Source organism: Rattus norvegicus, chromosome 2, assembly GCF_036323735.1.
Source record: "Rattus norvegicus strain BN/NHsdMcwi chromosome 2, GRCr8, whole genome shotgun sequence".
Taxonomy (NCBI): domain Eukaryota; kingdom Metazoa; phylum Chordata; class Mammalia; order Rodentia; family Muridae; genus Rattus; species Rattus norvegicus.
In genome coordinates, this window is record NC_086020.1 from 77,240,855 (window position 1) to 77,264,549 (window position 23,695).

Here is a 23,695-nt window from a genome sequence, read left to right on the forward strand (position 1 = left end):
TTTCAGTTTGTTTATATACTGGATTACGTTGATGGTTTTCCATATAGTAAACCATCCCTGCATTCATGGAATGAAGCCTACTTGATCATGGTGGATGATTGTTTTGATGTGCTCTTGGATTCAGTTTGCAAGAATTTTACTGAGTATCTTTGCATCGATATTCATAAGGGAAATTGGTCTTAAGTTTTCTTTCTTTGTTGGGTCTTTGTGTGGTTTAGGTATAAGTGTAATTGTGGCTTCATAGAAGGAATTCGGTAGAGCTCCATCTGTTTCAATTTTTGTTGAATAGTTTGGATAATATTGGTATGGGGTCTTCTATGAAGGTCTGATAGAATTCTGCACTGAACCCATCTGGACCTGGGCTCCTATTGGTTGGAAGACTTTTAATGACTGCTTCTATTTCTTTAGGAGTTATGGGGTTTTTTAAGTGGTTTACTTGTTCCTGATTTAACTTCGGTACCTGGTATCTGTCTAGGAAATTGTCCATTTCCTCCTGATTTTCAAGTTTTGTTGAATATAGGCTTTTGTAGTGGGATCTGATGATTTTTTTTTAATTTTCTCTGATTCTGTTGTTATGTCTCCCTTTTCATTTCTAATTTGGTTAATTTGGACACACTCTCTGTGTCCTCTGGTTAGTCTGGCTAAGAGTTTATCTATCTTGTTGATTTTCTCAAAGAACCAGCTTTTGGTTCTGTTGATTCTTTGTATAGTCCTTTCTGTTTCTACTTGGTTGATTTCAGCTCTAAGTTTGATTATTTCCTGTCTTCTCCTCCTCCTGGGTGTGTTTGCTTCTTTTTGTTCTAGAGCTTTTAGGTGTGCTGTCAAGCTGCTGATATGTGCTCTCTCATGTTTCTTTCTGCAGGCACAAAGAGCTGTGAGTTTTCCTCTTAACATAGCTTTCCTTGTGTCCCATAAGTTTGGGTATGTTGTACCTCCATTTTCATTAAATTCTAAAAAGGCTTTAATTTCTTTCTTTATTTCTTCCTTGACCAGGTTATCATTGAGTAGAGCATTGTTTAACTTCCATGTATATATGGTCATTCTTTCCTTATTGTTATTGAAGACCAGCATTAGACCATGATTGCCTGATAGGACACATGGGATTATTTCTATCTTTCTGTATCTGTTGAGGCCTGTTTTATGACCAATTATATGATCAATTTTGGAGAAAGTACCATGAGGTGGTGAGAAGAAGGAATATCCTTTTGTTTTAGGATAGAATGGTCTATAAACATCTGTTAAGTCCACTTGGTTCATGACTTCTCTTAGTCTGTCTATATCTTTGTTTAATTACCGTTTCCATGATCTGTCCATTGATGAGAGTGGGGTGTTGAAATCTCCTACTATTATTGTGTGAAGTGAAATGTGTGCTTTGAGCTTTAATAAGGTTTCTTTTATGTATTTAGGTGCCCTTGTATTTGGAGCATAGATATTTAGGATTGAGAGTTCATCTTGCTGGATTTTTCCTTTGAGGAATATGAATTATCCTTCTTTATCTTTTTTGATGACTTTTAGTTGAAAATCTATTTGACTCGATATTAGAATGGCTACTCCAGCTTGCTTCTTCAGACTATTTGCTTGGAAAGTTGTTTTTCAGGCTTTTCCTCTGAGGTAGTATCTGTCTTTGCATCTGAGGTATGTTTCCTGTAGGCAGCAAAATGTTGAGTCCTCATTGCGTATCCAGTTTGCTAATCTGTGTCTTTTTATTGGGGAGTTGAGTCCATTGATGTTGAGAGATATTAAGGAATAGCGATTGTTGCTTCCTGTTATATTTGTGATTGGATGTGAGATTATGTTTGTGTGCTTGTCTTCTCTTTGTTTTGTTGCAAAATGATTAGTTTCTTGCTTTTTCTAGGGTGTACCTTTCCTCCTTGTGCTGGGCTTTACCATTTATTATCCTTTGTAGGGCTGGATTTGGAGAAAGATATTGTGTAAATCTGCTTTTGTCATGGAATATCTTGGTTTCTCCATCTATGTTAATTGAGAGTTTTGCAGGATACAGTAACCTGGGCTGTCATTTGTGTTCTCTTAGGGTCTGTATGACATCTGTCCAGGATCTTCTGGCTTTCATAGTCTCTGGTGAGAAGTCTGGTGTAATTCTTATAGGTCTGCCTTTATATGTTACTTGACCATTTCCCCTTACTGCTTTTAATATTCTTTATTTTGTGCATTTGGTGTTTTGACTATTATGTGGCAGGAGGAGTTTCTTTTCTGGTCCAATCTATTTGGAGTTCTGTAGGCTTCTTATATGTTTATGAGCATCTCTTTCTTTAGGTTAGGGAAGTTTTCTTCTATGATTTTGTTGAAGATATTTACTGGTCCTTTGAGCTGAGAGTCTTCACTCTCTTCTATACCTATTATCCTTAGGGTTGATCTTCTCATTGTTTCCTGGATTTCCTGTATGTTTTGGGCCAGTAGCTTTTCCGTTTTATATTATCTTTGCCGGCTGTGTCGATGATTTCTATGGAATCTTCTGCTCCTGAGATTCTCTCTTCTATCTCTTGTATTCTGTTGGTGATGCTTGTATCTGTGGCTCCTTGTCTCTTCCTTTGGTTTTCTATATCCAGGGTTGTCTCCCTTTGTGCTTTCTTTATTGCTTCTATTTCCATTTTTATATATTTGGTTGTGAGCCTAGCCTTTAACGACTGAGCCATCTCTCTAGCCCCTATTTCCATTTTTAATTTCTCCACTTGTTTGATTGTGTTCTCCTGTAATTCTTCCAGGGATTTTTGCATTTCCTTTCTATAGGCTTCCGCTTTTTATTTGTGTTTTTCCCTGCATTTCTCTAAGGGAGTTCTTTATGTCTTTCTTGAAGTCCTCCATCATCATAATCAAATGTAATTTTAAATCTAGATCTTACTTTTCTGATGTGTTTGGATATTCAGTGTTTGCTTTGGTGGGAGAATTGGGCTGTGATGATGCCATGTATTCTTAGTTTCTGTTTCTTGGGTTCCTGCACTTGCCTCTTGCCATCATGTTGTCTCTGGTGTTACCTTGTTCTGCTATTTCTGACAGTGGTTAGATTGTTCTATAGGCCTTTGTGTCAGGAGTGCTATAGACCTGTTTTCCTGTTCACTTTCAGCCAGGTATGCGAACAGAGTGTTCTGCTTTCAGGCATGTGGTCGTTCCTGTCTACTGGTCTTCAGCTGTTTCTGTGGGCGTGTGTCCTGAGTCCACCAGGCAGGTCATTTGCAGCAGAAAATTTGGTCTTACCTCTGGTCTTGAGCCTTGGGTCGTTTCTCAGAGCCGGGTTTCAGCTCTCCGTAAGGGCAGCAACCAGAAGGGCCTGCCCCGCCTTTGTTCGGGACCCTGTGCACAGGGGCCCCAGATGGCACTAGGCGTTTTCCTCTAGAGTCAGAAATGTGGGCAGAGAGTAGTCTCCTCTGGCTTCCCAGGTGTGTCTGCCCCTCTGAAAGTCTAGATCTCCCTCCCACGGGATTTGGGTGCAGGGAGCTGTTTGACCAGGTCCCTTAGGTGAGTCTCATGTTAAAGTTTAGTGAATGGAACACATAAAGAATAATATTAAATTCCAAACAAGTGCTCATGGAAAGCAGTCGTTTGAAAAGTCACAAACATGAAATCTCATCAAAAACCCTCCTCAATTTTCCCTTTTTTTCTGGCTCTTCTCAAGGTCAAGTTCCTATAGGCCACCCCTCCCTGCTCTATCTTTACAGAAAGCTGTAGAAGCCTACAACTCACTGTATTCCCATCTATACTTTGCAGAAATAATCAATATATATTTGATAATATTCTCAAGGGAACTGCTAAATACCCATTCCATTTTTTTTCTTAGCAAACTATGACTGAATACCCAACGGAGATGGTTCACAAAACCCAGGTCCTTTTAAGCATTAAGTGTCTGAGAGTGTAAATATATATATGTAATATATATATATGTGTGTAATTAGTGTCTCAAATATATTAATAAATTGTACTTAAGACTGGATGCACTTGGGCCTTATTCTGAAAACTGGCTGTTTTACAGTCCTTAACAGGATTCAGGAGGCCTGAGAAACCACAGCGAGAGAGGTATCTCAGTATGCCTCACTTCAGATCTTGAGTGGTTCACCTAACACAGAATGAATAAAAAAGCCAGTCAACTGAAGCAGATAGCCAGGCATGTACATCTGCTTTCTCATGTGGAATGCGCTTTCTTCCTTAATTCTTCTGACCAGTTTTATACATAAATACTTGCCACATATCTTTTTAGAAATAGAAAATCCTTGAGGATTTATTTATTTTCGTCTTCTGTATACACATATTTTGCCTGAACATATATTTGTGCATCACATGTGTTCCTGGTTCCTTCAGAGTTAGAAGAAGGTAGGCACTGGATCCCATGAAAGCAGAGTTACACATGGTTATAAGATACCATGTGGGGGCTGGGAACCAACCCAGGTCCTCTGAAAACCATGTAACTGCTCTTAACAAGTGAGCAGTCTCTCAGGGGCCATGCTCTATAGTTCCTGTGAAAGTATATCTATAAATTGGGAAAGGCTGTTGAAATAAATCTCCATTATGAAAAGGATTTCAAAAGAGAGAAGCCTAGACTTTTTTTTCTTAATCAGAATTATTTTTCTGATGGCCTCTATTTTCTCTGAGACAAACCAAACAAATATACATAGTCAGCACATTTTTCTACCCTGTGCTTGGAGAGATAATTGCAGAAACCTTACTTCAGAAAAAGTCATAAGCCAAAAATATAGCCATCAAAGACATAAGAAGATCATCTTATTCTGAGAAATAGTTCTATTCTGGACATATCATTTATGATATGTTTAAATAAAATAATTAAAGGTAACATGTATGCCCAACAAGTTCATAGAAAATCACCTTGTGAAAATATTAAGTCATGGTGATGGTGATGATGATGATAATGATGATTGATGATTTAGAGAAGGATACAGTTTATTCCTGTATAATTGTTGGTGTTGATCTCTGAATTTGCTCCAAGACCTTTGGTATTGGGAAAAAAAACTTAACATAGTGCACACTTCAAAGTTTGGTTACTTATTCTATCCAAAAGCAACAACTGGTGGATGCAGAAAATGGGGCTAAGAAACCTGAACCTCAAGGAAGCTTATTAGCATGTGCCAATCTTCCTCAGTCTACCCACATGCTATGAGCCATTATCACGCACGCAGTGTCACAGTTACAGTGTCTTCAAGATTGACATATATCTCCTAGTTAACAACAATCTAGAAGCTGAAACTCTTCTCAAACAACTTTCATTCATTTCTTAAGACAAAGTGTCATGTTAATTCAATATTTACTTCTTAACACTTAACATACATGAGACTATACTGTCTGTCATTCTACTTGGTTTCTTACTTTATGTCAGTGATTTCGTGTATTTACTATTATATCTCTACACAACTCTCTTTCTCAAAAGATTTGTTTATTATTGCATGTGACTTAAAATAATAGAGTAAGTTATAGCAACATTCATTTCCTTTTATATCTGAGCTGTTTGGTTTTTTTTTTTTTTAATTAGGACAGGGTCTTACTGTGTAGAGCTCGTTGGTCAGCAATACAGCAACCCTCCTGCATTTGTCTCCCACATGCTATGATTGAAGATGTCCACCACCACACAGCTCCTTAATTTTTTTATATTTCTTGGGATGTTATTTTTGACTCCAGAGTTCAGAGGGTACCTCTTTATGGGCGTGTCCCTGAACAAATAACTGAGCAGAGATATACAGGTGCAGCAGAAGCAGAAATGGTTCACTAGGAAAGGATACACTCCCAAGGGAGAAGGCAGTCAAAGAAAAGGGGTTTAGCATCTCAGGGGCCCCATTGCACAGAGAGTGTCTACATTATCAGAGCAGGAGCTTTGGGGCTTATTTGCACATTTTTTTCTGTGTATGTTCTGTCAACAGGTAGCTCTACATGCAGCTCCATGCTACTTATTTCCCAAGGGAATGTGTTATACTATTATAGACCGTGGAATAATCTGAGAAAGTGTAGAGTAGTTTTAGCTGACTGCAATGTGAGGAAAGGGGTGTGGTCACCTCCCTCTTTACTGACATTTTAAAATGTGCTTTTTAAAGCTTTGCTTGTGATCCTCTAGATCTCACATTCCACAAGGCTCTCCTGCAGCCCTGAACTCCACTGTGGTTTTCATTGTCAAAATTATAGCATCTCCAGAACTTCATCTTTTTCCTCCTGAAGAATGACTCTGCACTGTGAATAGTAATGTGGGATGAAGTAGGATGGAGGCCTCAGAATAAAGCTCTTAAAATAAGTTCAAGGCTGCTTACATGGAATTAGACAATGTGCTTTGTGCTTAGTGACCACAAAAAGAGCTATTTGCAACTATCCCAGTCATACATTTTTCCAAAATTAGTTCCCACTGTTACTTATCACAACACACAAAATTATCAAGTGGACCCATGCCCCATCCCTATTCATACCACTGTAAAAAAATGTTGCTTTTCTGTCTTTGGAGGAATAAAAAAAGCAGCTGAACAATTTGTTTATGACCATATGATTACCTGTCATATCCTAACAATGATTTGATCTTAACTTATATGGCAATTCGATATGGTGGGAGGACAAGATTCAGGTTGAATGCTGAATATTCTCCAAACTGACAGCATGTTCCCTGAAGATCCCCTTTGTGGAGGTGGTAGTGTTGATGGTGATTATTGGGGGCAGGGGAGAACATGGTACTAAATCAATGAATCTTTGCCTTTAACAAATTAAATCAGATTAAGACAAAGAAAGACACATATTTCTATGAGCCAGTCATCTTCCTTTCTATCAGAAACAGTGATAGATAGCAGGAAGCAGAATGGAAATCTCACCCTCCGATTCCTCTGTAAACCAGCTGGTAGGTGACCAAAAGTATACCCTGGAAGAAAGACAGCATCTTCAACAAATAGTTGTGCAAAGTTGAATGTCCACATGCAGAAGAATTAAATAAAATGTGTATTAGCGCAGTGCCCAAAAACTAGATCCAAGTAGATCAAAGACCCCAGTTTGAAAGCTGAAACAATAAAACTGCTGTCTTAGTCAGGGTTTCTATTCCTGCACAAACATCATAACCAGGCAGGAATTCATGCGAGGCCATTTGAGGGATATTACTTACTGGCTTGCACCCCGTGGTGGCTCAGTTTGCTTTCTTATAGAACCCAAGACTACCAATCCAGGAATGGCACCACCCACAGGGGTGCCACTTGATCACTAATTGAGAAAATGTCTTACAGCTGGATCTCCTAAAGGTATTCTTCAAGGGAAGCTTCTTTCTCTGTGAAAATTCCAGCTTGTGTCAAGTTGACACACAAAACCAACCAGTACAACTGCTAATGGAATATAGGTAGTAACCTACAAGATATAAGTACTGGAAAATGTTCTCTGAACACAAATTCATTTGCCAAAGAATTAGGACCAAAACTTGACAACTGGAGCCTCATAACAAGGCAAACGCTTCTGCACAGCTAAGGATACATCAAATCAGTAAAGAAACCTACAGCATAAGAGAGAATCTTTGCTAGACATACACTTGACTAAGCATTAATATCCAGAATTTTCAAAGCTCAAAAGATAGTCAAGTGAATAATTGACTGAATTAATAAGTGGGTGAGGGAATCTAAGCAGAAAGTCCTCAATAGAAGAAATAAAAATGGTTAAGAAATACTTTAAAAAGTGTTCATTATCCTTAGATATTGAGGAAATGTATCATTGAGGGTTCATTTCACCACCAGAGTAGCTAAGATCAACAAGACAACTGACAACAAATGCTGGAAAGGTTGTTGAGAAACAGGAACCCTCATTTAGCATCGGTAGGGATGAAAATCATTGTTGTCCCTCAGAAAATCAGAATGTCAAATTCTCACAAACAAAATAAATACCTACCATATGCCCCAGCTATACCACTCCTTCACATATGCCCAAAGGACTAGACATTCCATTTCACAGATAGTCGCACAGCAGTGTTCATAGGTACTCTATTCCCAATATCCTGGAAATACAAGCAACGTAAATGTCCTTCAGCAGATCAATGGATAAGGAAATGAGATACAAAGACATAATGAAATACTTTCCAACTGTAAAGAAAAATGAGAACATGAAGTTGACAGATAAGTAAATAAACCTACAAAAGATCATATTGAAGGAAATAACTCTGGCCCAGAAAGACAAATGCCACATGTTCTTACTGTTTGTTGTTCCCAGCTCCAAATCCTCACATGTGAGGGTACAACATAAAGTAACCATAGAAAACAGAGGGTTTGCTGAAAGAGGAATATCAGAATGTGGGTAATATGAACTGGGAACCAGAATAACAGGGAAGAGGCTCCAACCGAGGAGGAGGATGGGAGGGCAATACAAAAGAAGGATGAACAAAGAACAAAAAAACCACAAAGGCTGTTTAGCAAAGCCTCAAAGAATCCTATTACTTTATACTTGCCAAAAATTATATACAGCACACATAAGCTTATATGTATAAATACACATGAAAGAGAGAGAGACAGAAAGACAGTGACACACAGAGAGAGGAAGAGGGAGAGGGAGAGGGAGAGGGAGAGAGGGAGAGAATGCACCCACTTGGGCTGACAATGCTTTCCACAAGTACCATAGACTAACAAAATCCCAGTACCAGGCATGAGAAACCCTCCTTTTGGATGATTGTTCATGGCAATACAAATGACTTACAAAACAAATATAAATTATTGCTGTACCTATTGCTTGCCTTCTGCAGCTGAGGGCAGGATATTATTGCTAAAGACACTGAACACGTAGGTCATAGGACATGACTGAGCTAGATCTGGCCTGAAATCCTCTTTCCTGTAGCTTAAATTCTAAATAGCTTTAATTCTGAAGAGTTTCACTGTTCATTCCCTGGCTCAGCAGGAAAAGAAGGGCAGGTTTATCTTATGTATTTTGCATACTTCTATTCGTGTAAGGATCATTTGTTCCAATGTCTGTCTTTACCTTGATTTTAGTCGGTAACTAGGGTTGTTAATCTATTACCCATATTTCCCATCTTCCATGGCTCTTTATCTAAACAGACATAGCCTCAGTTATGTCCAAGCCAGTACCAATTATTTCACTCTCATCAAAATCTGCTTTAGAACCTGCTAAAATAGAACTGGATTGCCATTGGGGTCTTGCCCCTCTATTACAAACTCCTGTTCTGAAATGATGTCTATCTCGCAGCTGTCTTCACAGCAGTCCTAGGTTGAGAACACTTTCGGAAATGCAGCCGATTCAAAATGTCAGATGAAAGAAATGGAAATGATGTCCACATTTACTGCTAAAAAGCAAATTAAAGGAAAGTAAAGCTTCATGAAACACAGATACTTCTTCCAAACCAAAAATAACATTTTTGTTGTAGGTAAATTGATTATCTATACATAACTTCCGGTGACCAAGTTTACAGACTCAGAGAAGTTAGGTGTTGGATTTAGGTGTTGGTGTTCCTATCTGCCTTTGTGCTCAGTGTGGGAGCGTGAATGATCGGGTCGCTGTCCTTGGTCCTGAGCACCACTTTCTCTCCCCAGTGCTATTCGTGGGTTCATCCCTTCCAGCCTTGACACGCTTCTGGCTACGCTCACATCAGCCCACAACTTCTGAGTTCTTACATCCAGAAAAGTTCTTAACATTGAGGAAAATAAGTTCATGTGGTTGTAGATAAACATTTCTGACCCAAACTGCAATAAAAATTTTCCTTCTCGAAATACCTTGAGCTCTCTTCTCCAGCTGAACAAGATGCCCAAAGGAAAGAAGGCCAAAGGGAAGAAGTTGGCCCCAGGCCCCGCCATCAACAAGAAACAGGAGGCCAAAAAGGTAGTCAAACCTTTGTTTGGGAAAAGGCCCAAGAACTTCAGCATTGGGCAAGACATCCAGCCCGAAGGAGATCTAACCCGATTCGTCAAATGGCCCAGTTACATCAGGCTGCAGAGCCAAAGAGCCATCCTCTATAAGCGGCTCAAAGTACCTCCTACCGTTAACCAGTTCCCCCAGGCCCTGGGACAGGCAAGCAGCGACTCTGCTGCTTAAGCTTGCCCACAAGTATAGGCCAGAGACAAAGCAGGAGAAGCAGCAAAGGCTGCTGGCCCATGCTGAGAAGAAAGCTGCGGTCAAAGGGGACATCCCAACTGAGAGACTGCCTGTCCTCCGAGCAGGGGTCAACACAGTCGCCACCTTGGTAGAGAACAAGAAGTCTCAGCTGGTGGTGATTGCCCATGATATGGACCCCATTGAGCTGGTGGTTTTCCTGCCTGCCCTTTGTCGAAAGATGGGGGTGCCTTACTGCATCACCAAGGGAAAGCCCAGGCTGGGGCTCCTGGTCCACAGGAAGACCTGCATCACTGCTGTCTTCACACAGGTTAACACGGAGGACAAGGGTGCTCTGGCTAAGCTAGTGGAAGCTATTAGGACCAATTATAATGAAATATGTCGAGATCCACAGCCACTGGGGAGGCAACGTCCCGGGTCCTAAGTCTGTGGCTCACAATGCCAAGCTGGAAAAGGCAAAGACTAAAGAACCACTACTAAGCTGGATTAAATGTATACTAAATTTTCTGTTCATAAATATAATTACAAAATTAAAAAAAAAATTCCTTGAATCTAAGGTTTGTTATGTGTGCTAAGGAAAGTAGTGGCATAATTTGGAAACTGTAACAAATAAATAGATGTTTAAAAGTTAACTCTCTTAGTCTTCCAAATAACAGTGTAGATTGAAATGATCCAAAGATTTCCTAGTATTCCTGAAGAAAATAAGGACTAACACTAACAAAATGAGAAAGAAAAATAAAGCTCACATATTTCACTTGAAATAGTAATGCTGCCCAACAAGGTTGGCTTTAAGATTAAAGTTGGCTAAGTTTGTAACCAGATGTCAACTATTGAGTCACTACCCCAGCTCTGCGAAACTGTTTTGTGGAATATTAAGCTATTAAGCTAATAATCTGAGTTCTGTGGACATGTTCTCCCTCTCTGATATTGATCAGCTATGTGATCTTGAGATGTTCCTTGATCACCTTCATCTTTGTTGCATTTTTCTGCAAAGTGAGCACAATATTGATAACTCACAAGACTGTTGTAAGATCCAGTGTAGTCATTCATAAGTGGTTTCTGCCAGACCCATCAACTTTACTAACACTAAGCATATTCCGTCTTTTATTGCTGGTATTTCCATCATTACTTTCCACTGGGCATCTTATTCTACTGAGAAACCTACCCATTACCTAGTGTTGATCTTCCTCACAGGCCATATTCTTTGAACTTTGGTGTCTGCATACCCTGTTTGTGACAGCAACCAGCTCTAGTCAAATGATACATCAACCATATTGGAACATGAGAATGAACTATTTTTAATAATTTCCTACATATAAATGACACTAAGTATCAATAATTACTAGGCTGAACTGGTATTCATGCACAAATTCAATCTCTCTCTCTCTTTCTCTCTCTCTCTCTCTCTGTTCTATCAGCAACCCCAGTTAATAAACCTACATCAGTGTTCCCCCAATATACATAAGCACTTCCTTCACAAACTCTATGTTAGGCACACCTTCATGTAACAGTGCTGAATCAAGCTGACTCTGGGCCCATCTGACATAATTTACTCTATTTCTCTTAGTGTAACTCAGAGTCCATGAGACTGGCCTCATCAGAGACAAGGTCTCACTATAGCAATAGCAATTTTGAATAAAACTTGTAATCCTCCTGCCTCATCTCCTTGAATTATGAGAATATAAACACTATCATAATCTAGAATGATAGAATTATATAGTCTGGAACATATAAGCAATACATGCTATCAAAGCCTTATTCTCCAACCTAGAAAGACAATAATGTATAAGAATTAAATAATTACCTAGAATGATAACGTAACAGTACCTTCAAATAAAACTGTGTGATGGTTATGCTTTGGAGAAAGGTATTGCTAAACTTTTAAATTCTTCGTATGTGAGAGTTGATATTTGAGACTGCTGGAGATCTGACTGCACGAGCTCACTGTTGGACTGTATAAGGAATCTGCTTGCTCTCTAAGCTCACCTACCATTATTACCCCAGCTTGAGCTGAACATACTTGAATAGCATTGGAAATGCATGTAATTAACCAAGCTTCAAACTGGTGTTTTTCTGGGTTCTGTATTTACCTTTGTATTTGTAGTCTCCCATTAAAGAAATTCATATTTATCTCAAGAAGCTAGAATACTCCAATATCAAAACCTGAAAAAACACACAAAAAGGTTATGCCTTGAGGAGATATTTGTTTAAAGTCCCTCAATTCTTTATTTATACCAGTATAATTTTTCTACCTCCAAACATATAAAATGCTAAAGATAATCAGATATGTCATGATTATTATTTAATTTCTCAGTATATGTATTTTTATATTTAAGGAGATAAATATTAAAAACTCACCATGATATCTGGAACCAAGATATTTCATAATTTAAATGTTTTATTCATTTAATTTTTCAGATTATATTTTCAGTCAGTCTCCTTCAAAATTATGGTTTGAGCTTTGGCCTTCCTTCGCACTATTTGATATCACTACAGCAAATACCTTTCTTTATCAATAAGTATGAAAATGACCCCTTTTATGGAGACTGGGAAAAAACCACTAGCACACAGATAATTCTTAAGTAATGTTTTTCAGTGGCTAAGTGGTAGAACCAATGTGCATTCATGTATACAGGAGGCAGAGCCATGGGGTGTGAATAATTAGAACCAGCAGGAACCACAGCCCCTGCAAACCTTCTGCTCTCTGCTGAGCCAAGTGGCTCTTAGGGCTCAGTCCCTGGAGCAGGTGGGTGGATGGGCCGGCTGAGACATAGTGAGTCAGTTGGGAAGTAAAGATTCAGATCCGTGGGAAGGAACATAAAACTACGTGGAACAGATGCTCACACAGATGGAGGAATAGGGGACAGTATTTGAAGCTTTACTAAGTTTCTTGGCACAAAAAAGTAATTGAGCAAAAATCCAGAAAGGAGCAACAGAGGAAATGTGACACCTCGGAAGCAACACAAAATACGCTCAGAACAGGTAAATTGCAAGTCTCTCTCTAGTGCTAAAACTTGATTACTTTACACAAGTAATCTCTTTTTACTAATTTATGGCAGAGAACATCCAGGCATGTTGGTTACTAGAGAGAAGGAGTGAGGTACCAAGCTGCAAAATAACCATCTGTACTAAGATGGGGCTATAGGTTGGACAGTAACTTCGCTTTCCTCTTAACCTGTATGAGGTTTTGTTGACAATTTTACTGAAGCATTCAATTTCAAAAGTTGAAAGGTCATTCTCGGGGTGGGGGGAGCAATTGAAGAAGCTCAAAAGGCTGGGTTATGTTTACTCCACAATCTTCTCATGGGCATTATCTAAGTCCTTAAATCAGGAGTGCTTTGTTTCTGGAGCCACTGGCCCTTCAAGTGTTGCCCATTCTGTGTTGATAAAAATTTTCCATTCAATTATGCACCCACCTCTGTTTTTTTGAAGTTATTCCCATTACCATTTCATGAGCAGGAAGTAGAATGAGGAAGTTTGGTTTTTTTTAAAGCTTTGTGTGTTCTTGTCATTTCAGCCTAAGGAAAATGTTTTCAAGATCATGAACGTACAACATAAAAGCATAATTTGGAAAAGGAATTATCAAACTAGATCCATTTATTTCAGCTGGAATGTTTTTCAAGCAATATTTGATGAGTCTGGCTTTTCCTATTCCAGAGGTACACAATTGTTTTTACAACGTACATAGTTTAAAGAACAGAGATTTTTTTTCCTTATTGTAAATTATGAATTTAAAATTCCTGTAGAATGACAGTGTCGCCCCATCCTACAAGTCATAGTTTACTACAAATTATTCAAAGCAATTTGGATTGCACAGACGGTTAGTTTTTATTGCCTATATCTGAGCTGGTTATGTGAAGCCCAGCTTCAAGGTACTTATTATAAAAAGAATCGTCTTCTTCCTACTTTTTTTGATGGAAATTTGCATATTCCTGCTTGAGCCACTTTGACATTGCTCTTTGTAATATTTAAGCTCACCCCATTTGGCATGGGGCCTTCTTCTAGTCTGCCTAATGGATGGTACTACTTCATTTCTCTGAATGCCAGGACACCAATACTTAAGGGAAATTTCATTTTTATTACGTGCTTCCAATAAATGAAGTGCTTGTAAATGTGTTATGTGCAAGCCATAAGCACAGATTTAATCCATTTTCTGGAAGGAACGGAAGCGCACAGTGATAAGTCATGTCTTCCCTGCTCTGAGACACTGAGCAGTTGAGCAATGGGAAGAGTTTGAAATGCCAGTTACTTCCCAGAGACTCACCAAACCCCTCATCAAATGTAAGCACAAGGGTCAGGGCTCTGAAAAACAAATACATTTCAATGGAACAATCTTCTTCTCTCTTTTTAGTCTCGGTATTAGTTAAATGAGTTTGTTTTCCTTGTCTTTCCCTAGTGTCCCCATAACACCAATCTGTAAGCAACACACTTTCATTTGCATCTGAAAGAATGTGATTTTACTTTATCGTCAAATAAATGTCTAGCAAGTGAATCTGGATACCACACACGGAATTTTATAGACAGTGGTTTTGGATGTGTTTCCCATAGGTGTGGGAACTCTCCATCTCATCCTCTGGGTGACCTCTGTCTCGGCACCATCAGCCTTTCCCAGAAAACTACATCTATGACCTACAAATGTTTCTTTTAATCATTGCAACAGAATCCTCTTTGAAAATACCCTTCTCTGACATAGCTCTCAGGGAAAAGGGGAAAAAAAGGTATCATGGTAGATAAAGCATAAAAGGGGGAAATTCTTTTGAAAATTCTTCAAACACTAAATACCTTTTAGAAGGTCTATCTAAGTGTAGGAAAATAATTAGAAACATAGCACATCATATAATCTAGTCATTGTCCTCTTCACTTGCAAAGTCTTTCCCCTTGAGTGTAACTGAAGGAGAAATTGCCATGAAGTATTTGTGGACATAGCAGAAACAGACACAGTGGTGGAAAGCCCTTTGTGAATATCAGACCCTTACCCCTGCTGGGTAGATATTGCTGTTACCAACAAAACCAAGAGGTGAAGGCTATTAGTTTTCTTATCCATGATTTTACAGCCTTGGGGTGTTTTACAATAAAAGAATGATTTAACAGACTGAATTCAATCTTCCACACAAAAAGGAAAAATAAAGAAGTCCCATGTACAGTCATATACAGTCATGAGCATGTTCTAAAAAACAAACCAAGTCTTCATGATTTGCCCATCAGGCAGATAGGACCTCCATTCATTTGGAATAGGTTTGGCAATATCAAAACAGTGGACTCAGCTAACAGGCTAACCAGAACTCAAACAGCAGCATTCTCCCACATAGCTATTTCCAAAACTGACCAGAACCCCAGACTACAGTGCAGTCCAGAAGAATAATTAGGTATTTCTGTCTTGGAGCTCAATCATCACTCATCACAGGTGTTGAGGCACAGTTCTTCAGCCATCCCTCAGGAGCTGAACACTGCTTGTTTTGCCCACACCCACAATGCAGCCCTGCTTGTGACTTTGTGAGGTTGACTACAGAGATGTTATAGCCCTTTTCTCAGCCACCTCTGAACCATTAATGAGTTTTAATCCTCGAACTGCTAATCAAACTCTTCTATAGTACACAGTCTTTATCAAAGCACTATGAATGTTTATAGATTCTAGAATACAGACAAACCAAAATCAACAGTCAATCCAGCATGGTTTTTTGGAGGAAAGATCTGACTTCATTATTGTAAAGGACACAGAGGAACAGTGATCTTTTTTTCTGTCTTTAACTGAATTGATTTAAACGAAGCTGTTTTTGGTTGTTGTTGTTGTTGTTATTTTTTAAACACTCCTGTAGGAGTTAATGAAGCAGCCACACTTAAGACTGATCTATTGTTACAACAGCTCAAGACTCCGAGACTGGGGAGACTGTTAAGTATAGAAAGGGTTTTTCATTCAAGCATGAGAACTAGAATCATGCAACCAGAATCCACTAAAGATTGGATGTGGGTGGTACCCAGACTGTCCCAGCACTTGATAGGCTGAGATTTGGGATTCCACAGTGAGCTGGCTAAGTCTAGCCAAAGGGTGAGCTCTGGGTTCAGTGAGAGATCCTGATTTCAAATATAAGGTGGAGAGCCTAGCCTCCACACATACAGGGCACATATGAGTTTACATGCACATTTGTACTTCCACACATGTGCCCCCAAATAGAGAAAACATAGCATGAACATACACAAAGACCTTAACATGCCAATTTAAGATTACAGTGTGTCTTGGTCAGTATTCTATTTTTGTGAAGAAACACAATAACCACAGCACTGTTATATAAGAAAACATTGACTTGGGGCTCATTTACAGTTTCAGACACTTAGTTCATTGTCATCATGGTGGGAACCATGGTGACATGCAGGAAAACATGATGCTGGAGAAGGAACTAGGAGCTCTACATCCATATCAGCAGGCATCTTGGGGGGTGGGGGTGGGGGAGACAGAGACAGACAAAAAGACAGAGAGAGAGAAAGAGAGAGACAGACAGAGAGACATAGACAGAGACAAGCATAGACAGAAAAAGAGAGACAAAGACAGAGACAGAAACAGAGACATAGAGAGAAAAACAGAGAAACTGGGTTTGGCTTGAGCATTTTAAACTTCAAAGGCCACCCCAGCAACACACATCCTCCAGCAAAGCTACACCTATTCATTCTGTCAAATAGGGCCAAGCATTTAAAACATAGGAGCTTATGAGAACCATTCTTTGTCTTTTTAAAATTGTTTTTATTGGATATATCTCTTTATTTACATTTGATATGTTATTTGCTTTCCCGGTTTCCTGTCCATAAGACGCCTATGCCCTCCCCCTCCCCCATGAGGGTGTTTACCCCCATCGACCCCCCCTTAACACCACATACCACAGGACCAAGGGCTTCTCCTTCTATTGATGCCCAACAAGGCCATCCTCTGCTACATATACAGTTGGAGTCATGGGTCAGTTCACGTACAGTCTATGGGTGGTTTTTATCTTTGAGTTTGATTATAGTGGATTATGCTGACATATATCTGTATATTAAACCATCCTTGCATCCCTGGAATGCCTATTTGATCATGATGGATGATCATTTTGATGTGTTCTTGGATTCAGTTGCAAGAATTTTATTGAGTATTTTTGCATCGATATTTGTAAAGGAAATTGGTCTGAAGTTCTCTTTCTTCGTTGGGTCTTTGTGTGCTTTTGGTATAAGAGTAATTGTGGCTTCAAAGAAGGAATTGGGTAGTTTTTCTTCTGTTTCTATGTTGTAGAATAGTTTGGACAGTATTGGTAGGAGCTCTTCTATGAAGGTCTGATAAAATTCTGCACCAAACCCATCTGGTCCTGGGCTCCTTGTGTTTGGGAAACTTTTAATAACTGCTTCTATTTTTTTAGGAGTTATGGGGTTGTTTAGATGGTTTATCTGTTCCTGCTTTAACTTTGGTACCTGGTATTTGTCTAGAAAATTGTCCATTTCCTCCAGATTTTCAAGTTTTGTTGAATATAGGCTTTTGTAGTAGGATCTGATAATTTTTTGAATTTCCTCTGATTCTGTTGTTATGTCTCCCTTTTCATTTCTGATTTTGTTAATTTGGATATACTCTCTGTGCACTCTGGTTACTCTGGCTAAGGGTTTATCCATCTTGTTGATTTTCTCAAAGAACCAGCTACTGGTTTTGTTGATTCTTTGTATAGTTCTTTTTGTTTCTACTTGGTTGATTTCATCCTTGAGTTTGATTATTTCCTCCCTTCTACTGCTCTTGGTTGGATTTTTTTCTTTCTCTTCTAGAGCTTTTAGGTGTGCTATCAAACTGCTGATGTATGCTGTCTCCTGTTGCTTTTTGTACTTCAATTTTGCTCTCAGCATTGCTCTCACTGTGTACCATAATTTGAGTGTGTTATATCTTCATTTTCATTAAATTCTAAGAAGTCTTTAATTTCTTTATTTCTTCCTTGACCAAGTTGTCATTGAGTAGAGCATTGTTCAACTTCCATGTATATATGAGTGTTCTGTCACTACTGTTTTTGAAAATCAGCCTTAGTCTGTAGTGATAGGATGCATGGGATTATTTCTATCTTTATCTGTTGAGGTCTGTTTTGTGACTGATTATATGGTCAATTTTGGAGAAGGTATACTAAAAAGGTATATTCTTTTGTTTTAGGATGGAATGTTCTATAAATATCAGTTAAATCCATTTGGTTCATAACTTCTGTTAGTTTCTCTATGTCTCTGTTAAATTTCTCTTTCCATGATCTGTCCATTGATGAGAGTGTGGTATTGAAATCTCCTACTACTATTGTCAGGTGCAATGTGTGATTTGAGCTTTAGTAAGGTTTCTTTTATGAATACAGGTGGCCTTGCATTTGGAGCATAGATATTTAGGTTGGAGAGTTCATCTTGGTGGATTTTTCCTTTCATGAATATGAAGTGTCCTTCCTTATGTTTTTTGATGACTTTTGGTTGAAAGTCGATTTTATTTGATATTAGAATGGCTACTCCAGCTTGTTTCTTGGACTGTTTGGTTGGAAAGTTGTTTTCCAGCCTTTTAATCTGAGGTAGTGTCTGTCTTTGTCTCTGAGGTGTGCTTCCTGTAGGCGGCAAAATGCTGGGTCCTCTTTATGTATCGAGTCTGTTAGTCTATGTCTTTTTATTGGGGAATTGAGTCCATTGATGTTAAGAAATATTAACAAATTGAGATTGTTGCTTCCTATTATTTTCGTATTTAGAGGTTTGTGTGTCTGTCTTCTTTTGGTTTCTTTGTAAAAAGATTACTTTCTTGCTTTTTCTAGGGTGTATTTTCCCTCCTTGTGTTGGAGTTTTCCATCCATTATCCTTTGTAGGAAGATATTGTGTAAATTTGGTTTTGTCATGTAATATCTTGGTTTCTCCACCTATGTTAATTGAGAGTTTTGCTGGATACAGTAACTTGGACTGGCATTTGTTTTCTTTTAGGGTCTGTATGACATCTACCCAGGATCTTCTGGCTTTCATAGTCTCTGGTGAGAAGTCTAGTGTAATTCCTGTAGGTCTGCCTTTATGTGTCACTTGACCTTTTTCTCTTACTTCTTTACTATTCTTTCTTTTGTGCATTTGCTGTTTTGATTATTATGTGATGGGAGGAATTCCACTCCTGGTCCAATCTATTTGGAGTTTTGTAGATTTCTTGTATGTTTATGGGCATCTCTTTCTTTAAGTTAGCAAAGTTTTCTTCTATAATTTTGTTGAAGATATTTACTGGCCCTTTAAGTTGGAAGTCTTCACTCTCTTCTATACCTATTATCCTTAGGTTTGATCTCCTCATTGTGTCCTGAATTTCCTGTATGTTTTGGAATAGGAACTTTTTGCATTTTACATTATCTTTGACAGTTGTGTAGGTGTTTTCTATGGTATCTTCTGCTCCTGAGATTGTTTCTTCTATCGCTTGTATTCTGTTTGTGATATTTGCTTCTGTGCCTCTTCATCCTTTCCCTAAGTTTTCTATCTCCAGGGTTGTGTCCCTTTGCGCTTTCTTTATTGTTTCTATTTCCATTTTTAAATCCTGGATGATTTTGGTCAATTCCTTCACCTGTTTCATTGTGTTTTCCTGTTATTCTTTAAGGAATTTTTGTGTGTCCTCTTTAAGAGCTTCTACGTGTTTACTGTGTTGTCCTGTATTTCTTTAAGAGAGTTATTTATGCCCTTCTTTTAAATATAAACCTTGTTTTGTCAGAGTGTTTGGATATCCAGTATTTGCTTTGGTGGGAGAACTGGGCTCTGATGATGCCAAGTGGTCTTTGTTTTTGTTGCTTTGGTTTCTTTCTCACCATAAGGTTGTCTTTGGTGTTAGCTTGTCTTGCTATTTCTGACAGTGGCTTGACCCTCCTTTAGGCCTATGTGTCAGTACTCCTGTAGACTTGTTTTCTTCTTTTCTTTCAGCCAGGTCTGGGAACAGAGTGCTCTGTTCTCAGGAGTGTAGGTGCTCATGTTGACTGTCGTTAAGCTCTAGACACAGGCAGGAATCAGAAGGGCCCTGCCCCTGACTGCTCCTAGGTCCCTGGACCCACAGGGCACAGACGGCACTAGGCGATTTGCTCTTGGGTTGGGAATGTGGGCAAAGGGTAAACTCGCTCTGATTTCTCAGGAGTGTCTACACTTTTGAGGGTCCAGCTCTCTCCTCCATGGAATTTGGGTGCAGGGAGCTGTTTGACCAGTTCAGTTCAGTCATGAGAGCCATTCTTATTCAAATCACCACTAAATGAAAGCTGTCTTTCCTCAAATGTCTATGAATAATATCTTTAGCCCAAACTTCAACTTTCCTTTTAAACAGGATTCCAGTTATTGAAGTCTTTCAAATGTTTCATGAGCATAGACCTTAAAATGCCATGTGTTTTCTTATTCTTCTTTTTTCTGTGAAAAATAATGTTCATTTGAAATAACTATAGCTATACTCACATGTGGTGTGTGTGTGTGTGTGTGTGTGTGTGTGCGCGCGCGCGCACGCACGCGCAAACATAATTTGTGGGACATGAAAGATTACCCATACTTGATACCTTTGCTCTCATCCATCCCACAGGCTTATTTTGCCCATGACCACCATATTGCCCCACCCCCACCTGTGACTTCGTGGGGTTGGCTGGAGAGATATTACAGCCTTTTTATCAGCCTCCCCTGAACACATACTCTTCTATGCTACACATCTTTATTCTGGTCAAGAATCTGAATCAACCTTCGTCCAAAGCTCCTTGATTTGCTACTAGTTATGAATCTTGAGTGTTTGGCTCTGTGGGACCTCCTGCCAGCACCCCAACTACACAACTGTTGGAAGTCTGCCAAGCATGTTTGTTCCCTGACAGAGCTAATCTGCCTCACATCTTTCCTTCTTATTGTGACAGGTCAGGCTTGGGATGGAAGCTCCCTTGGTTGCTTGCATTTAGAAGGAGTGGGGATAAAACTCATTCCTTTTTCTTAGACTTAGCAGTCAAAGAAGTTTGATTTTAAAATAATTGTTGCAGTGAATATTGAGATGCAGGCTGAGAAATGCCTGAGCTATGATGTGAACCTTTAGATACAACCCTGTTCTGTGCTGCCAAAAGCTCCTTTCTTACCTTGCATGAACAGGCCTGCAACCAACACTCCAACACATACACAATCCAGTTCATGGAATTACCTATGCATAGCAGCAGCATTAAATAATAGAACTGAAGTTGACATAGCGACTGAGAGAAAATATGAGAATTAATTTTCTATAAACAACTCCAACTAACAAAACTATAGGCATGTCAGATAAAATGTTGACTATTCAGTTAAAATTGGATTTCAACTGAGCAGTAGGGTTTTTCAGTATAAGTTTATCCCAAATACTTCACAAGATGCATTCATTTTGAAAAGTACTTGTTAATTATCTAGGTTTCAGCTTTAATTAGACATTCTTTATTTTTTGATTGCTAAATGCAGCAATCCTATCTGGATAGGAGCTATATCTGAATTTCTAAGCATATGCAAACATCTGATAAAGATTATCATAAAATTAAACTACACGATGTAGTTCATTTTAAAAAACTGACCTATCATGTACAAAGCTCTAGGTTGAATCTCTAACAGTTTGTAAAAATGAATCCTACCCAGGATGAACACACCAATTGTTTATCTAGTTGGGTTAACCCAGAAAATGTGTGTGTGTGTGTGTGTGTGTGTGTGTGTGTGTGTGTGTGTGTGTGTGTGTGAGGGGGGGGAGAATTGACAGACTGGGAAGGTTGTATTTAGGTATTTAGGATATATGTGCAAATACATACATATATATATATGGTATAACAATTAATGAAATATAAAAGATAATGAATTTGAAAGAGATCGGGAAGGGTTTTTAGGAGGGTAACAGGAAAGGTGAAATAATCCAATTATATTATAACCTCAAAAAATAGATTTTTTTAAAAAGAAAGATAAGGAAGAAGCTGAGGAGAAAATGCAGAGAAGAGAGAATGTGAGTGGAGAGGGAAGAAGCAAAGAGAAGGCCAAGTGTTATGTTACATACCCATGATTACAGCCCTGAAACAATTGCATGAGAACCATGAAGTCAACTCACAGCTTGGACGGCTTACAGAATGCCAGGGCAGCCAAGGCTACAAGGTGAGACACCCTGACAATATGAAAGTAAAAGTAAAATACATCAACAACCAAAATAGAAAGAAAGGAAGGAAGGAAGGAAGGAAGGAAGGAAGGAAGGAAGGAAGATGATGGATGGATGGATGGATGGATGGATGGATAGATGGATGGGTGGGTGGGTGGATCGATTGATCAATCGATTGATAGAAAAAGAAGATAGAAAAGGAAGGGAAGGGAAGGAAAGGAAAGGAAAGGAAAGGAAAGGAGAGGAAAGGAAAGGAAGGGAAAGGAAAGGAAAGGAAAAGAAAAGAAAGGAAAGAATTATATCTAATTTTCCCACTCTGACTTATACTCAAAAGCTGGTGACATATACTCCTAGGCCATTGCAGCAAAACCAGATCCATGACCAGTCCTTGTGTTTTGAACTCAGGGTAACAAAGTACATTAGAACAGTAGTCAGTCTGCCTCTTCCTCCAGAACATGAGTTCTTCATATATATCTTCCACAATGTTTATAGCGAATCTGCACTTGCCAATATAAAGTTACCTCTGAAAGGTGCAAGAAAATGAACAGAATAAAGTGAGTCAGATATCATGGGCACAAAACCACCACCATCAAATGAGTGGTTTTGATATTCTTAGTCTTTGTTTTAGATTCATAGCAATACTGAAGGGAGGGTTAGAGATTATTTCTCCCCTGACAAAAGCACCCTGTGGACCTGAGAAGTGCTGGGTTGGCTCCCCCAGTGAAGGATGCTCACACATCCTGAGCACCCAAGTTCTCCTGTGCACATTCAAGTTCATGTCCTGGTGCTGCACATTCTAGGATATGGACAATTGTATTCTGGACCCATGTCCACTACTGAGAACTGAAGCACAACTGTTCCACTGCACTGAAGTTACCCTCACTTTGCCAGCTCACCTCCCTTTCCTTACTACCCGGCAATCAGGGATCCTTGACTGTCTACATGGCTTACCTTTGCCAGAAAGACACACATTTGAAGGCATAGTGTAATGACCTTTGCCGTCTGGCTTCTCTTCTGTTAGTGATGCGAACTGATGTTTCCTCCATGTTTTCATGGCAGGGTGCTTCGACAACATTCAATTGTCTGACATTCTTGCAAGCATCCAGATTGAGCTAACTATGAATCAAAATGCTATCGGATTTTTATGTGGACGCAAGTTTCAGCTCCTCTGAGTAAGTACGGAACCCTTTATATTTTCAGTTCCATTTGATGCAGATATATGTAAAGCAAAATATCAAAACTGAAATAAAGAGATCTGCGTCTGCATTTGTGTGACTACGACCCCTTTGCCTTTCCCTGTCCCAGCCCTAGTTGTTCACTTCCTGTCCATTTTAAACTTTCTCTTGCCCATTCCACCATGGCTAACTGTGAATGCTGGGCTAAGGCCTGCTGACGTCAGCCAGACTCAGTGTGCATGTGTGTCAGCTTAGGTTCCACCATGGGGCACCTCTGCAGACATGCTATTTCCATGGTAGCTGTCACAGAGTAGGACCACTTTTAATGCATGGGAATCAAGGTTTTCATAAAGGAAATGATTTTTCTAATTTACCTTTTCTGGGATGATAATTGCAAATTTAGATC

General features: G+C 39.1%; 1 pseudogene; it reads left to right on the forward strand.

The window, feature by feature from the left end:
- Positions 1-9,643: 9,643 nt before the first annotated feature.
- Positions 9,644-23,286, forward strand: LOC134485780 (large ribosomal subunit protein eL8-like; annotated as a pseudogene).
- The last annotated feature ends 409 nt before the right edge of the window (positions 23,287-23,695 follow it).